Below are 14,598 nucleotides of genomic sequence, written 5' to 3'. Positions count from 1 at the left end.
AGTTGCTTTATTAATTTCTTTTTTTAGTTTTTATTGCTAGTGTATGGAAATATGACTGATTTTTATATACTGATACAGAATTCTGCAAACTTTCTAAATTTATTTATTACTTTTAATAATTTCTAGTGGATACCTTAAACTTTTTTTAAGGAAAGACCATGTCATCTGTTAAAAGAGTTATTTTTATTTCTTCCTTTCCAATCTGGATGCCTTTTGCTACTTGTTCTTACTAAATTGCTATGGCTAGAGCCACCAGTTCAATGTTTCTGGATCAATGTGAGTCTATAAGTTCGCCAGTTTGGTTGTGCTTGTCTGGGCATAGCTGGGTTCAACTGCATATGACCGTCTATGGCTCTACACTGAGGCAGTAGACTCTAGAATGGAAGTTGGGTTTAAATCTTCTCTACAGTATTTTTGAACCTGTGGCTACCAATATTTGTTGGATCACTGGAGTGCACGAGGCTAAGTCCAAGCCATGAAAACACCTCTATAGTTTCTGCTTATGTCAATGGGACAGGAAATATACTCTGCTCGGAAAGACAGGGTATGGCAAAGCTAAGGAAAAGAGGGGTAAATGTGTATTTTTATTAGAGAGAAATGAGTAACCAGGACAAACTACCTGAATTGAAAAAAGTCTGGGGGTAAAGATGGTATGAGGGACAAGTTAGAGAAAGTGTTTTCGCATTAGATTCATAGTGCTTTCTTTGTTTATATGTCATGGATGGGTAGTTTGATCAGATCTGCTATTTAACAAAATTAGTTCATTCACTCATTCAACATTTACCTCTATGCTACCACTCTGTCAGGTAGCAGAGTTCACACAGTTCTCTCCTTACAGGTCCTTTGCTCCTTCAGGTAGATTCCTACATCACTCTTTGTGTGCTTCCCTATATTCTGCCCATATACCTGTAGCACTTTTTATTAAATTTGCCTCAAATTGTCCTAATTTAGGTCTGTTACTTGTTTCTTGCTAGAACCATGACTAATATATATTTATTGATAAGAGTTTCAAATAATGCCACTGCAATTATTAAAATAAGACTACTCAGTATAACATTTCACCATTTTTTGTACTTCTTTTTATCCTTACAAAATATCCCTCCAGGAAAACATAGCCAAAATGTGTTTTAAAGTGTGTTGCTTTTTTATTGCTACCATAATATATTACCACAAACTTAGCAATGTAAAACAACACAAATGTGTCATCTCACAGTTCTATAGGTCAGAAGTCCAGGTTGGCTTGACTGGTTTCTCTGCTTCAGGTTTTGCAAGGCTAAATCAAGAGTTGGCCAGCCTGGGCACTTATCTGGATGCTCTGGGGGAAAATTCACTTCCAGTCTCACTCGGGTTGTTGACACAAATCAGTTTCTTATGGCTGCAGGACTGAGGTCCCCATTTCTCTGCTGACTGTCAGCTTGGGACCACTGTAAGCTCCTAGAGGCTACCCTCTAGTTCTGGGGAATGGGTCTCTCCATCTCAGTGTCAGCCACAGCACATTGAGTCCTTTTTATGCTTGGAATCTCTCTGATTTCCACTTCTGCAACGTCTCTTCTGCTTTCAGTCAAAGTTCTCTGCTTTAAAGGGTTTATGTGATTAGATCAGACCCGCCTAAATATTTCAGGCAAATTTTCCTGTATAAAGTCTATACCTTTAATTGCATCTGCAAAGTCTTTTTTGCCATTTTAATGTAACCTATTCAGAAGGTCCAGGGATTAAAGTGAGGATGTCTTTGAAGACCATTATTCTGCCTACCACATATAGACATTTAAAAAATGATTATCTCGGTCTGCCGCGGTGGCTCACGCCTGTAATCCCAACACTTTGGGAGGCCGAGGCAGGCGGATCACGAGGTCAGAAGATCGAGACCATCCTAGCCGACACGGTGAAAGCCCGTCTCTACTAAAAAAAAAATACAAAAAAAAAAAAAAATTAGCTGGGCGTGGTGGCAGGCGCCTGTAGTCCCAGCTACTTGGGAGGCTGAGGTAGGAGAATGGCGTAAACCTGGGCCGCGGGGGGTCGGGGGCGCGGAACTTGCAGTGAGCCGAGATTGCACCACTGCACTCCAGCCTGGGCGACAGAGCAAGATTCTGTCTCAAAAAAAAATTATTTTCTCTGTGATTATGTCACCAACTTAATACATAGTTAAGATTACTTGTTTAGGTAATTTTTAAAAACTTTTTCTTTCAGAATAATTTTAGACTTACCAAAGAGTTGCAAAGATGGAACATACAATAATTCCCATATTCCTTTGTTCGGGTTAGTTTTGACTTTTAGAAATTTGTTGTTTTTTAAATTATGTAAAATATTTTATTTTGTTTTGTTTCAGTTCTGTAGAATATTCATATGATTCCAAAATCAAAATTTAAAACCAGATACATTCCGAGATTTGGCTTCATACCATCTTACCTTATTCTTCTTTCTTTTCCCTTTAAAAAATCACTCTTTTACTCCCACTTATCTGCTGATACCCCCAAATGCTGTTATATCCCTTAGCCTTTCCTACCCGAAATAGTGATTCTTCAGAGGTTGTTTCCTCTTTCCTCCAGTGTTTTTAATCAGGAAAGGGAAAAATACTATGATGGAGCTTAATGATATATTCTGCCCAAGTAGAGCAGAGACTAGCAAGGGCTTCAGGTGGAACATTCAGGTGTCTACTCAATCACAGACCACATTCCCACCACTCCATGGAATCACTGGATATCATTCAATACAGCTTATCAGAGTTACTTCAACTGACCATATTGCCTGTATTCCAAACACCATCAATAGTACAACCATCATCAGTTTGAAAACATTTTAAGGTGAATAAAAAGAGTATGTCCACATTAAATGAGCACATAGATTGTGTGGGATGCATTCCAGTTTCGAAAGTGTAAAAAGCATAAGCTAGAAATACATCTTGGCCAGGCGCAGTGGCTCACGCCTGTAATCCCAGCACTTTGGGAGGCCAAGGTGGGAGGATCACAAGGTCAGGAGTTCGAGACCAGCCTGACCAACATGGTGAAACCCCGTCTCTACTGAAAATACAAAAATTAACCGGGCGTGGTGGTATGCACCTGTAATCCCATCTACTTGGGAGGCTGAAGCAGGAGAATCACTTGAACCTGGGAGGTGGAAGTTGCAGTGAGCAGAGATCGTGCCACTGCACTACAGCCTGGGTGACAGAATGAGACTCCAACTCAAAAATAAATAAATAAATAAATAATAAAATAATAAAAATATATCTTAGAACAAGGAGATATGGTCCAATTCAAGTCATTCTGTAGTTAGATTAGACCCAACCTGAATATTGTCTTCTTTTTTTTTTTTTTTTTAATCAGTTTGGAATTGTGGTAAAGTACGCATAACAAAATTTATGACCTTAACCACAGTTCAGTGATATTAAATACATTCATAATGTTGTGCTACCATCACCACCATCTATCTCCATAACTCCTTTCATTTTGTAAAACTGAAATGTTGTATTATTCCCTGGCAACCGTCACTCTTCTTTTTGTCACTATGGTGTTGACTACTCTAAACACATCATATTAGTGGAATCATATAGTATTTGTCCTTCTGTGACTGACTTATTTCACGTAGCATAATGTCTTCAGTGTTCATCCATGTTATAGCATATGTTGAAATTTCCTTCCTTTTTGAGGTTGAATAATATTTCTTTGTATGTATATACTATATTTTGCTTATCCATTCATCCATCAATGGACACTTGGATTGTTTTCATGTTTTAGCTATTAAAAATAATGCTGCTAAAGACTTGAGTGTACAAATATCTCTTATTTGTGGTTCCCATGGAGATTACACTTAATACCTTAAAGTTATAATGCTGTAATTTGAATTTATAGTAGCTTAACTTTAATAACACACAACTTTGCTCCTTTACAGCTTCTTTTTCGTCTCTTTCAATTGTCAATATCACAAAATTACGTTTATACATTGTGTACCCCAAAGCATAAACTAATAATTTTTAAAATACATTAGTCTCTTAAATTATGTAGAGAATAAAATATGAAGTTACAAGCCAATGGTATAATAATACTAGATTTTAATCTAATAATGTTTTCATGTATTAGTCTCTTAAGTCATATGGAAAACAAAAATATAGTTACAAACCATTATAATACTTTTATAATTGTCCATGTAATTACCTTTATTGAGATCTCTATTTCTTCATACAGCTTTTAGTTACTGTATAATATCCTTTTATTTTATCCTGCAGAACTCCCTTAAGCACTTCTTGCAGAAAAGTTCTCATGGTCACAAACTCCCTCAGCTTTCGTTTATCCATGAATGTCTTATTTTCTCCCTCACTTTTGAAAGACAGTTTCGTCAGATACAGAATTACTGGTGGGTAGTTATTTCCATTTAGATTTAGCCCTTTGAATATGTTGGCCCATTGCCTACTGGCCTCTGAAGATTCTGATGAGAAATATGCTGATAATGTTATTAAGGATCCCTTGTATGTGACATGTTGTTTCTCTCTTGCCACTTTCTTACTTTTTCTTTCAAAAGTTTAATTACAAGGTGTCTCATTGTGGGACACTTTCAGTTCATCCTACGTGGGGTTTATTGAGGTTCTTGGATGTTTATATTCATATGTTTCATCAAATTTGGGAAGTTTTCAGCCATTATTATTTTTGCATATTCTCTCTGCCCCTCTTTTTATCTCTTCTCCTTCTGAGACTCTCATGTTAGTTATGTTGGTTTGCTTAACGATGTCCCACAAGTCCCTTTGGCTCTCTTCCTTTAATTTTATTTCTTTCTGTTCTCAGACTCTATAATTTTCATTGTCATATTTTCAAGATTCCCGATTATTCATTCTGCCTGCTCAAATCTGCCTTTGGGTCCCTCTTGTGAGTTTTTAATTTCAGTTATTATACATTTTAGCTCCAGTATTGCTTTTTGGTTTCTTGTTAGGCTTTCTATCTCTTCATTGATATTTCCATTTCTTCATACATGTTTTCTTGGCTTTCTTTGCATCTTCTTTAGTTCACTGAGCATCTTTAAGACAGTTGTTTTCAAATATTTGTCTAGTTGGTTCTCCATCAGGTCTTTCCAGGAACAATTTCTGTTGGTTTATTTTTTTTCTATGTGAAGCCATACATTTTTAATTTCTCTGTGTGCCTTGTGATTTTTTTTTTTTTTTAGTTTTGCTTTGTGATTTTTTTTGTTGAAAACTGGACATTTGAATCTAATAATGTTGTAATTCTGGAAATCAGATTTTTCTCCCTCCCAGGGTTTGCTGATTTTTGTTATTGTGTTTTTTAAAATTGTTTTGGAGGTTTTTCAATTATTGGAGGGTGTCTCTTTGCCAAGGATCGGCCTGAGGTATAAACTTAAGGTCTTCTTAAGTCTTTTCTGGGTCTGCATCTTCTCCTTGGCATCCATGGTCACTTTCTAATTTTCCTAGATTTTATGGTTGTCTTACAAGTTTTCTAGTCTTTAATGCCTGGCTCCCAAAAGGGGAAAAAAACAAAGAAATGAAAACGAGGGGGGAAAGAAAAGGCCACTGGCCTTTAAGTTCTTTGGAGGTCACTTCCACTGGAGGAAAAGAGGCCTGAAACAATGAGAGAAGTGCAAAAACAATGGCCGCCTGCTTCTTGTCTGTACCACAGTGATCAGGAGGAGCAATCATCAATCAGAGCACAAATCCTCAATATTTGGAAAACAGAATGCTTTTTGTTCATCCTGGCTCCTACAAGCTGTGAGCAAGCTGCTCCTGGAACACAGGCACACTTGCCTGGGCGTAGGGATGAGTGGCTGCTACTGTGTTAAAAGCTAAAATTGACTAAAATTAGCTACAATTTACCATCTTAACCTTCTTTGGTAGTTGCAAGCTTTCAGTAGACTACAGAGTTCCACAGTAGTTACATCAGACAGATTCTGCTAGTGCAATTTTTGTCAATATGCAGAGAGAGATTCCTGGTGCTTCCTACTCTGCCATCTTCTTAGAATACTTTGTTTCCTATATATTTTCAAATTTTTCAGGGAGAAAAAATTTGAAAGGCTGCCCCTTTCTTGGAAGTATATATTATTTTAAATTAAATGCAGTTGATCCTTGTTATTCATGGTAGTTATGTTCTATACTGTTGCTGCAAACACAGAATTAGTAAATACTGAGTCATTGCTCCTAGAGGAAATATAGGGTTAGGCTCCAATATACCTTTGGTCACCATATTTTCATCAACTAATCAATACATAAACTTGTTTTATGTGTGTTTCTATCTAAACACACCTCCTTAACGTCTTGTTGATTCATTAACGTTGAACTCACGGCCAACAAAACTGTAATTCATGCCTGAATGTAACTTCCTAACAAACATAGTTTCTCCCTAAGGCATATCACAGCCTTTTTTGTACTTAGAATCACTAGCTATCACTTCAGCACTATGCTTGGGAGCTATTTAAAGAGTGAAATTACCAACAAAAACACAAAATTGTGAAATGCATGTGTTTTAGTCCATTTAGTGTGGTTACAAAGGAATACCTGAGGCTGAGTAATTTATAAAGAAAAGAGGTTTATTTGGCTCATGGTTCTGCAGGTTGTACAAGAAGCAGGGCACCAGCATCTGCTTCTGGTGTGAGCCACTGGCTGCTTCTCCTCATGGTAGAAGGTGACAAGGGACCAACATGTGCAGAGATCACATTGTGAGAGAGGAAGCAAGAGAGAAGGGAGAGACGTGCCAGGCTCATTAACTATCAGCTCTCATGGATGGAACCAAGCCATTCATAAGGAATCCCCATGGCCCAAACACCTCCCATGATGCCCCATCTCCAATATTAGAGATCAAATTTCAACATGAGGTTTGAGGGAACTGAGGTAGGAGGCAGGACTTGACTCCAGAGGCAGGGCTCAGGCTGCAGACCTGACTGAAAACTAGCTGAAACAGGGAGGAGGTGAAAGCACCCTCCACAAGACATACTCACCAGTATCATGTCAGTTTACATTGCCATGGCAACACTTGGAAATTACCACCCTTTTCCATGGCAACAAACCAACCCAGATGTTACCACCCATTTTCTACAAATTTCTGCAAAATCCTCCTCTTAATTTGCATATAATTAAAAGTGGGTATAAACATGGCTACAGAACTGCCTCTGAGCTGCTACTCTGGGCACACTATTATGGGGTAGCCCTTCTCTGCAAGTAGCAGTTTCTCTGCTGCTGCTGTACACTGCCGCTCCAATATAAGTTGCTGTCTAACACCAATCAATTATTTCCTGAGTGAAGCCAGGAACCTTCCCATGATAACCTCCAATTTGGGGACTCACCTGCCCTGCATCAGAACAAACATCCAAACGATAGCAATGTAGTGCTAAACAGACTGTGAAAAGGACATTTTTCACAGTATGAGAGCTAAAGTAAGAAGGCAGAGTATCATCTCGTTCTGATTCAGGTAAGAATGTACATATTGGGTGACAATTTTTTCACCACTCTGTTCATATCTGCAAATGTTGCAAAAGTGCAATGGGTATTGACTTGGGAGTTACAAATAAATTTTAGCAGGTAAGCAAATTAATGAATGTTGCATCCATAAATAATGGGATCAACTGCATTTTAAACATACAAAAAATTATTGAACACCTTAAAATATAAGATCTAGCCTTGTCAAATCCTAACATTTTGTTATATTTATATGAGGTCCTTCATACACTTATTTTTTAAAATAAAACTTTGGCCAGGCACGGTGGCTCACGCCTGTAATCCCAGCACTTTGGGAGGCCGAGGCAAGCAGATTATGAGGTCAGGGGTTCGAGACCTGCTTGGCCAACATGGTGAAACCCCGTCTTTACTAAAAATATACAAAATTAGCTGGGCACGGTGGTGCGTGCCTATAATCGCAGCTCCTCAGGAGGCTGAGGCAGGAGAATCTCTTGAACCCGGGAGACAGAGGTTGCAGTGAGCTGAGATCGTGCCATTGCACTCCACCCTGGGCAACAGAAGGAGATTCCACCTCAAAAAAAAAAGGAAAAAAAAAAAAAAAATCACAGACTCAGTTGAAGTTCCCTGTTTTCATCTTTCTTCATTCCTGCAATACAAGTACTAACCAGTTCCAACCCTGATTACCTTCTGCTCTCAAACAAGATCACACATTCAGGGTGATATGGCCATACAACTTTTTTCCCTTTCTAAAGGCAACCACTATCCTGAATTTGGTGTTTATCATTATGTATGCCTTTACATGATGACATATATAAGTACTCACAATGATTGGTTTGCCTGCTTTTGAACTTTGTGTAAGGCAAATCTTCTGTACTATGCTTCTGCTACTTGTTCTGTGTTACCTTTAACATAAAGTTTTTGAGAATTATCCAGGTTCATACATATTACTTAAGAGAATTTAGTTTTCTTGCTATATAGTATATCTGTATTTAGCCATTCTCTTGCTGGTGTTTTTTTGTTTCTACGCTTTGCTCTTTATGCAAAGATAAAATTCTGCAAAGATTCTTGTCAATGTTTCTTGTGCACATGTGTGATTGTTTTCTAGAATGTATACCAAAGAATGGACTTGCTGGAATATAAGAAATAATTTATTTTTAACTTTATTAGATTTTACTAAATTATTCTCCAATTTATGCTTCTGTCATCAGTGAATGAAAGAAAAGAGTTCTTGGCAGTGCGCGGAGGCTCATGCCTGTAATCACAGCACTTTGGGAGACTAAGGCGGGTGGATCATGAGGTCAGGAGTTCAAGACCAGCCTGGCCAAGATGGTGAAACCCCGTCTTTACTAAAAATACAAAAATTAGCCAGGCACGGTGGCAGGCGCCTGTAATCCCAGCTACTCTGGAGGCCGAGGCAAGGAATTGCTTGAACCTGGAAGGCAGAGGTTGCACTGAGCCGAGATCGCGCCACTGCACTCCAGCCTGGGTGACAGAGCCTGACTCCGTCTCAAAAAAAAAAAAAAAACAAAAACAAAAAACAAAGAAAAGAATTCTTGTTGCTTCCTAGTCTCACCAACACTTGTTATCGTCACATATAAATTTTGTTGCTAAACAAAATTTAGTAAGGGTATCTCAGTGCAGTATTGCATTAGAGTTCAGTGGTTACTAGTGAGATTGAGCACTTTGGCATTTCTTTATTGGCCATCTGTTTGGTTTTTTTTTGTTTTTTTTGTTTTTTTTTTTTTACTTTTACTGAATTATCTGATCAATATCCTTTGTCTTCTCAAGGTTTTTTTTTTTTTTTTTTTTTTTTTCCCCTCACTTATAAGAGTTGTTTTTATACTCTGGATCCTAATCCTTTGTCAGTTATATGAAATGTAAATATCTGCTACATGTGGTTTCTCAGGGACACAGTCTGGGGCTCTGCCATCATGAATCTGTGTCTTCTGTGGTGGCCTTGAGGGGTCACCATTACAGTCAGTCACAAAGGGGAAGAGCCTGGAGGACTGTGGCTGGAATTTTTTATGCTCTATATTTTGTCAGTGGGATACATCACTTCCACTTATTACAATATAACATTGTCACATGCCCACATCTGACTATAAAGAAGATTAAGAAATATTGTTTCATCGCATGCCCCAAAAAAGAGAGAACAATTCTGGTGAACAGTTAGCAGTTTAATAGCCTTTAATATTTTTCACACTGCTCTTGTCTGTTTTGAGTATTACATTTATATTATTTTCATAAAATAGCTGTGGGTTATTGCCTTGTTTTCTATTCTCTGGAACAGTTTGCACAAGGCAAGTATTATTTGTTCTTTAGTTGTTCAGTAGCACTCTGTCATAAATCTTTCTGACCTCAGTGGACAGTGTTTTTAGTGGAGGAACATTTTAAACTTCTGATTAAATTAATTCAATAGTTATATTCAAGTGTTTTACTTGTTCTTGGTAAATTATTTTTGCTTAAAAAGTTGTACATTGTGTCTACATTTTTTAATTTCTTGGTGTAAAATTGCTTATAGTTGTTTTCCCTTTATTTTTTTTTCTGAATCTCATTGTTTGTCTGGTATTTTGTTACTTTGTTTAAGCTTATTATTTTTATAAATATCGGTCAATTTTCATGTTCAATTTGCTTTTGATCCACAATTTATTTAGAACCTATTTTAAATATCTAAACATAAATATTATTTCAGGTATTTTTATTAATGATTTCTCATTCAATTGCATTATGATCAGAAAGTTTCATAGTGGTTCTTTGCAGAGGCAAAATAGCCCGGTCATATATGTCCTATAATTAAGTATTTATAACTAAGTATTTTTTTAGTAAGATTTATATATCAGGGCAACTAAATAATCTCAGCTAATAAGAAAAGGCTCTACTTTACAAAGGAATGACAGCAAATACATCTAGAAGAAGTAACAAAACTAGAAAATTACCATTTTGTAACCCCTAAAGAAATTACTGATTGAGGCGTGAGCCTGTAATCCCAACACTTTTGGAGACCAAGGCAGGCAGATCACCTGAGGTCAGGAGTTCAAGACCAGCCTGCCCAACACGGAGAAACCCCGTTTCTACTAAAAATACAAAATTAGCTGGGTGTGGTAGTGCATGCCTGTAATCCCGACTACTCGGGAGGCTGAGGCAGGAGAATTGCTTGAATTTAGGAGGCAGAGGTTGCAGTGAGCCGAGATTGAGCCATTGCACTTCAGCTTGGACAACAAGAGCAAAACTCCGTCTCAAAAAAAAAAAAAAGAAATTAGTGATTCAAACTAGGATCACCAATGTATGCCAGAGCCATTTGTCAAGTGATAAGGAGAGACAGGATGACAATGTATCCAATGCCAAGTCATCACCCCAAAGATTACTTGCTGGGAGAAGAACATAAACTACAACAGTGCAATGGTGAGACCTGCAATGCTTAACTCAGTGATTAATCTTAGCATCCATTTTTAGTCAACAACCAGATATCATGTACCTCCTGATGTATTACAATGTGGAGAACACACCATCACCTATCAAGTATTCTTGCTAAAAATATTTAACCTGATTCAAAACAAGCTTTAAACCTAAATTCTGTTTTGTAGGAAATACAAAGGGCAGAGGAAAGAGTTAAAACAATATCAAAAGGAAAAATTGGGGAAAATCTAGACGTGAGATGTTCTGTAAGTGTCTTCAGCATTTTAATGATATGAAAAGAGTGATGGGGGCTTTATTAAAACAAAAGGGATTGAAGAGATGAACCAATTGCAATGCAATGTGTGGTATTTGATTAGAACATGATTTGAATAAACCAGTTTCAGAAGACATACTGGAGATAATTGAGGAAATTTTGATATCAAAAGGATATTTTATTATATTAAGGAAATTACTATTAATTGTATTATGGATAATAATTGTATTATGTTGTACAGGAACATTATTTGAGATAAGACATTATGACGTCTCTATTTTACTTAAAAGTATCTGAATACACCACTTTCTTCCTTAGAAAGAAAAAATAACTGTTCTTATTCCTACAAGATAAAGTCCAATCTTGTTACTGTAGTATTAAAAAAAAAAAAAGTGTTTTAAATCTGGTCCCAATTTATGTCTCTAGACACTTGCTCTCATACAGCTTATGTTCTAGCCTCACTAAATTTCTCACTGTTTTTGGTTTATATCATAAACTATTTTTTTCCTACTCAAAATGCCCCACCCTATGTTCTCCATATAACTATTAAAATTTATACCATACATATGTACACATTTACATGTCCATACTCATCAAAGCAATATTGTATAATTCTAATGGTGGCAATGGTTATTAAAAATATATAAAATGTAAACTTGAAGGATATATACCCACCATGGAGAAAAGGCATTGGGAGTCAAACTGTGAGAGGTTGTCAAAGGGGACTTGACTGTAAGTGTGCTACATCTTTTTTTTTTTTTTTTTAAACAGTTGGCAGAACTAGCTGAGGTTTTATTTTGGACCAAAAAATAAAAATAAAAATAAGCAATTGAATTATTTTGTAGCTGGAGGCATGGGCAAGCGGGGTCCCCAGGCAGTAAACTCCCCCGCGGGTGGGCTGAGGGCTAGGGCTGAGCCTCAGGTGGGTCTCCGGTTCCCTGTGCTCCCCTGCACAGTGGCCTCCCTCCCAGGCTCTGGGGCAGCGCAGAAAGGGTAAGCTGAGAGGGGCTGCCGCAGCTGTCACTTGGACAGAACGTCAGAGGACTCGGACACCAGCTTCCCATCGCGGGTCTCGATCTTCTTCACAACCACGGCTGAAGGAGCTAGAGCCCGCGCCAGGGCCAAAGCTGGAGCCCAGGCAGTAGCTGAGGCCGGGGATTGTGAAGCCCCCATAGGCCGAGCTCAGACCACCTGCAAAGCTGCTGGTGGTCTTCCTATGAATATTCATGTTCTGCATCCCAGACTCTAGCCGGCTCTCCTCGCCCTCCAGCAGCTTACTGCAGGTGGCGATCTCGATGTCCAGGGCCAGCTTGATGTTCATCAGCTCCTGGTACTCACGCAGCTGCCATGCCGTATCTTGCTTGGCTCGCTGCAGGGCGGCCTCCAGCTCGGACAGCTTGGCGTTGGCATCCTTGATGACCAGCTCTCCATGCTGCTCAGCATCTGCCATGGCATCCTCCAGGGAAGCCCTCTGGCCTTTGATGCCCTCAATCTCAGCCTGGAGCCCGCTGATGTTCCGGTTCATCTCAGAGATCTCAGTCTCTGTGAGCCGCAGGTCATCCCCCTGCTTCCCAGCCAACATTGCAGCTCCTCATATTTGATCTGATACATGCTCTCAGCCTCAGCTCCGCTGCAGTTGGCGAGCTCCTCGTACTGTGCCTTGACCTCAGCGATGATGCTGTCCATGTCCAGGGAGCGGCTGTTGTCCATGGACAGCACTACAGATGTGTCCGAGATCTGGGACTGCAGCTCCTGGATCTCCTCTTCATACAGCTGCCCTAGGAAGTTGATCTCATCAGTCGGTGAGACTCCAGATCTATCTTGTTCATGTTAGCTTCATCCACATCCTTCCTGATGAGGACAAATTCACTTTCCATCTCTGTAGGCTTATTGATCTCATCTTCATATTTGTTCTTAAAGTCCTCCACCAGCCCTTGCATGTTGCCAAGCTCCCCCTCCAACTTCAGCTTCTCCTGGCCTAGAGTCTCCAGCTGCGCCTAAGGTTGTTGAAGTAGCCCTCGAACATGTTGGGCATGTTGCTCCCAGCGGTCTTCTGCTGCAGCAGGAGGCTCCACTTGGTCTCCAACATCTTGTTCTGCTACTCCAGGAACCGTACCTTGTCTATGAAAGAGGCAAACCTGTTATTGAGGGTCTTGATCTGCTCCTTCTCCTGGGTGCTCACCACCTGGATGTTGGGGTCCACCTCCAGGACAAGGGGGCTCAGCAGGCTCTGGTTGACTGCGACTGTGGTGATGCCTCTCATGACGCTGGCCCCACCATAGCTGCTGCCCCGGCCATCGAGAAAGCTGCTACTGTCCACTCCGGAGAAGCTCAAGGAGCTGATGCGGGGCACCGGGCCCACTCATGTAGGACCGGCTGCTGAAGGCCCGAGGGTCAGAGGTGGACATCTTGTAGGACTTCTGGGTCACCCTGATGGACATGGTGGAGGCAGGAGTGGAGGTGGGTGGGCCAAACCAGACGGCGATCCCAGAAGGAGCAGAAAAGCTGCTTCTTGGTCAAATGTGGTATATCTTTTAGAAAGAAGGAAAAGATTCTAGGAAATACAACTAAATGGTTAAACTTGTTAATTCAGGGTGTTGAGACTATGTGCTTGTGTGTATCTTTAAAATTTTTTTCTAAAAGGTGCACATCTGTAGATTGTGCTAGTTGAACCCCATCTTCCAATTTATCAGTTGATAAACGTCAGCAATTTTCTTAATTTCTTCTAGCTTGAGTTTTCTCGTCTTTAAAATGGGGATAACAATAGTGCCCACCCAAGTAGGGTTGTTGTGAGGATTAAATTTTATATATAATGTTGTATTGTTCCATATTATATATATAAAGCGCTAAAGCATTTAGTTTGGCACAGGGTACATGCCTAATACATATGAGGGATTCTCTGCTGGGACCTCCTTTGTGGCCCAAGTTCATTGTCAGTTTTGGTATATTGTGTGCCTGAATAAAACGCTTTATCTATAAGTGTTGGGTGCAATTCTATATATGTATATTAGATCAAGCTTGTTAATAGTGTGCAAATCATCCACATGCTTTTAAATTTTTCTTTGATTTTTCAACGGAAAACTGCTATGATCACCTACAATAATTGTGGATTTGTCAACTTATTCGTATAATACTGTTAATTTTATATATTTATATATTACATATTTGAGGCTATATTAACAGGTGTTTAAAAACTTAGAATTGTTATATTTTCCCTGGTTATTTTTTAAATTATTAAATGTCTACCCTTTCTTATATCACAGTGGTTTTTTTTTTTTAAATTTCTTTGAGGAACTTATTTTATTAGGGCTTCTCTAGGGTTTTTTTGGTAGGTATTTGCATAATATATATTTTTCATTCTTTTACTTTCAAATTTTCCAAGATTTTGGTTTTAGTGTCTTTTAAGTCTTGTAAAACACATGACTGAATATTTTTTTTCCAGTTTAATCATTTCTGTGTTTTAATAGGTAGGTTTTAATAGGTTTAATTACAGTTTGTGCTTCCTGATAAATTTTAGTAATTTCTATAAACTTTCTTTTTTTGT

The 14,598-nt window shown here is 38.8% G+C and overlaps 1 pseudogene; it reads right to left on the bottom strand.

Annotated features, from left to right (window-relative positions):
* Positions 1 to 11,764: 11,764 nt before the first annotated feature.
* Positions 11,765 to 13,860, bottom strand: LOC105466230 (keratin, type II cytoskeletal 8 pseudogene; annotated as a pseudogene).
* Positions 13,861 to 14,598: the final 738 nt, after the last annotated feature.

This window comes from Macaca nemestrina, chromosome 9, assembly GCF_043159975.1.
Source record: "Macaca nemestrina isolate mMacNem1 chromosome 9, mMacNem.hap1, whole genome shotgun sequence".
Lineage (NCBI taxonomy): Eukaryota > Metazoa > Chordata > Mammalia > Primates > Cercopithecidae > Macaca > Macaca nemestrina.
Note: the sequence above shows the minus strand (reverse complement) of the source record. Positions and strands in the feature narration are given on the sequence as shown.